The sequence below is a fragment of the Carassius auratus genome, chromosome 1 (assembly GCF_003368295.1).
Source record: "Carassius auratus strain Wakin chromosome 1, ASM336829v1, whole genome shotgun sequence".
NCBI lineage: Eukaryota > Metazoa > Chordata > Actinopteri > Cypriniformes > Cyprinidae > Carassius > Carassius auratus.
The window spans coordinates 24,916,581-24,920,614 of NC_039243.1; positions in this window are offsets into that span (position 1 = coordinate 24,916,581).

A 4,034-nucleotide genomic window follows, 5' to 3' on the forward strand; every position below is an offset into this window, starting at 1 on the left:
ACCCAAAGGCAACAACTATCTGTTGATCTTCTAAAATGTGGAAGTTAAACTGGACTGCAAGGCTCATCTGGTATCTTTATATGGACCAGAGGCATATGACCAATGTCTTTCTATCTATTTGAGACATGACTTCATTTCTGGATCACGAGACTCTTTGCTTGAAGAGACTACATAAGGAGGTGCAAACCCCTCCTTCCTCTCTCTCGCTCAGACTGAGTTCAGCATAGACCCTTCTAGCTGGACTTAGTCTTTTCTCACCTTCTTTATCTTTGATTCCGGGCTCACTTGAATACTTTGAACTTCTCTCAGGTTTTATTCATCTCAGATATGATTATTATTATATTATTTGTTATTATATGAATACTATTACAACCTTTGACTTTTGATATGCAGGGTATTGTTGTATACTTTGTATTATTATTTTTAACATCTTGATTACTTTTGAATATTATAATGCATTTTGTATTACTTTTAATTGGGCAACATCCATCATACATGGATTGCTTTTAAAACTATATTAATTTTGGGATTTGTATTTTCTATATTTGAAGCTGATTTTAATACTTACTAATCTGTTTGCAAGTTATGAGTTGTATTCTCATTTCCTATATTCTTTGAATAAATTTGCATACTAAAATACCACCCCACCGTCTGACCAGGATTGAAGTCTCATTTTTTGCATCAGTTTTGGAGGCACCGCTGGGATCGTTGAAGTTTTCATTTCATTAAGTTTTGATGCAACGCAAGACAAAATAAAGAGAGGTGAGTAGCTCATCTTTTTCTCTTTATGGGCTTCTGTGGTGTTGCCTGCCGGGTCTAGGAGATATATCTGTGGACCCACCTCGTTCATTAATCTTGACTGCAGCAAGAGAACGAGTTTGGGTCATAGCCGGTGGTATAACCGTAGACGGTGGTTTAACCGTATTTGAAAAATCAGCGCGCGCTGGGGGACGAGACGGCGATCCGCGGCATTAAATGTGTTGTTCACTATTGAGGGTTACTGGTAGTGTGGATAAATATCTGCGCTTTACATCCTGCGGGGTTACCGGGGGTGTATTGCGAGCACTTTTGGGTTAAACCGAAAATGCAACAGTATTTTGAGACACGCGCTGTGAGGGTTTACTTACAGCGTGCTGGTCGGGTCTGAATGCCGTCTCTTGTTTTTGGATATAGTCTCTGGGATTAGACTTGGCAGTTTACGACACAAACAGAACCCCACCTTGCGACTAAATTTAGATCAATAAATTGTCAGACGGTGCATTAAGTAAAAATAAGTAGAAATTAAGCAAAATAAGTAAAGGAATTAAGTAAAATAAGTAAAGATAAGTAAAAATAAGTTAAGATAAATAATTAATTTTAATTAAGTGTATCTGAATTGAATAAACCTTTTCCCTGTTGGATTTGTCGGCACATGAGATAATGGCACCTGTTCAAATAAAAGAAACTCCAAATGAATATGTGATGTAGAAGAAATAAGACAGAAAATGGTTAAAGATGGATTTAGAGAGATTTCGGTTCCACGCAGATAGAGTGAATGGGTGTTGACCCCTTAACGGTCACTCACGTTTTTGAAGATAGACTTGAATTTGCATAATACAAACCTAAAATTTTACAATTCATGACCAAAAATATTTTGTAACATGATTTTGATGTGCCATTTACATGGTAATGTAATTGTCTGATTTTAAAATGGGATTTAAAGGATGAATTTTGAGATTTTATGTTTTCAAGTGATATATCACTTCTGATGATTTATGAAATGTGATAGAGAAAAGGCAACGAGGAAGTCTTCTTTTGTAATGTAGATTTCTGAGTGTGTACTCTTGTCATAAATGAATTTTATTACTTTTCCTACATAGTCTTTTAACAAGAATATTGGTAAAATATATATTTGAGAGTCTTGGACTTTTCCAATGGTATATAGTTTGTCAGGATTGGATTTGATTTGATTGTGGTGTGGTGTAGTCGGCGCAGGCGTCCCGTATTCGGGACGGGGTGACAGTTAACAGGTTGAAGGAAATTACTGATCACAAAGAACAGAAGAAATAGGCACGTGTTTTATGTTGTTTATGGATAAGGAAAGTCAAAGGGCTTTTGACAGACAGAAATGGTAGAATTGTACAGGTTTATAATTTAGCGCAAGCAGCTAGAGAGGCTATAAGATATGTGGGATTTATTAAAAATCTTGTAACAAAGGAGCCAAGAGCCGATATAGGCAAAGCTCCTAAAATTGATGACATTTATAACTGGCAGAAATGTAACAGATTTCTGAGAATTGTGAATACAGTTTGTTATTTCTCCTGGCAATTTGGAAGAGCTGAGGCTGAGTGGGGCAAATATGTGAAATTATATTCCAGGTTACCATGTTATAAGCAGGTGGCCAAGTGGGGGTCTATCGAACTATTGGTGTGCGTGATTTACCTAGCATTGTAAACACGCTGCCAATTATGAAATCTAACTGTACTAATTACAACCGCAAATGATTTTGCTACTTAATTTAACGAACTGCGTATTGAAGTACAGCATGTGATTGGATCAGGAATCCAAATTTTTACTAATGTAACATTGATCAGACAGGGCACTAACGAGCCCTTTGTAAAATATACTGAGCATTTCACATGAGCTTTGAAGGAGTTTGTTGCTACAAAAGAAGCTGTTGATTTGAAATCTCATATACTGTTACACACGGCACACGTGGGGAACCAGAGCTCAAGATATTGTTGACCAAACGAAAAGAGCAGATGATGCGATTGGATCGCCCTCTGTCTCTGTAATTACCTGTTATAATTGTCAGGAAACAGGCCACTACGTAAATAGGTGCCCTGAGCGAGATGGAGAGCGAGGGTTTTAAAAATGTTTAAAAAGGTTCCTCTTTTCAGCAACAGCGACGGCTACCAAAGTAGCCCCCCCCCCCCCCCCCTTCGGCCTCGCTCTGAAAATAGAGGTGATGCAGAGAAAAGGAAGTCGACATGCAGGCACAGCTTAAGCTGCTGATGCCACAGGCTGACCAAAGCACTTGAGATCAGGATAGCTACATATTTATTTAGCTACTCTAATTTACATTTTACAAATAAACACATGACTCTTCGAGGATTATCTGATGGCAGTCTTTTCACAGTCTCAATTAATCCCCTTAATAATTTATACACTTAAGCAAACCCTTTCGGGTGCAATTCTGGGTTGGAGAAAGTCAAGTTGGCACTGTAGTGGGAATGGATATATTGGAGAAATTGGAAGCAGATATTTTATTAACTAAATCAAATAGTTAGTCAATTTTTGCCAGTTCCCATCCCAGTCGTCAGAAAAATTGAACTCCTAAATTTAACATTGGAGCTGTTACAGCAAATGAGAAAGAGTCTACTGGCTCTCCAATGATACAATATTTTTCTGAGAAATTTTCAGATTTGTGGTCAACTTCTAAACTTGATGGTGGTCTTTGCAGAATTAAACCTCTGAATGTTTCAGGTCCTGCACCTCCTCCAGTATTCCAGTATCCTCTTCGGAGAGAAAGAGAGAGCGGCACAGGCAAATTGTGACCCAGCTCGAGAAAGGGATTGTGGTAAGATGTGCCTCTCAATGTGATTCACATGTGGCCTGTAAGAAAGCCAGACGATAACTATAGGCTTACTATAGACTATACCGCATTGAATGCTGTGACCACCAAAGCAACCCCATTGTTGCCAATCATTCAACCATTTTAAAAGAATAGTGCGCGCCGTCCGTTATAATTCAATATTGTGATGACATTCTTTTTGCATCTCCAAATAAGGTGCAGCATCTGAGTGTACTCACTCTCTTGTTGAGAGCACTTCAAGAGGCTGGCTTCCTCCTGAACAAACGGGAAGTACAGCTGTTTCAACCATTATTACATTTTTAGGTCAGAGTGTTGGTCGTGAGGGAGAAAAGACCTTTTCCAGATCGGGTCATAACAATTACAAAATTAAAGAAGCCAACCACAGTCACTGGTTTAAGATCATTAATGGGGCTATTTAATTTTAATCGGGTTTATTTCCCTGATTTTTCTGATTTGGCTG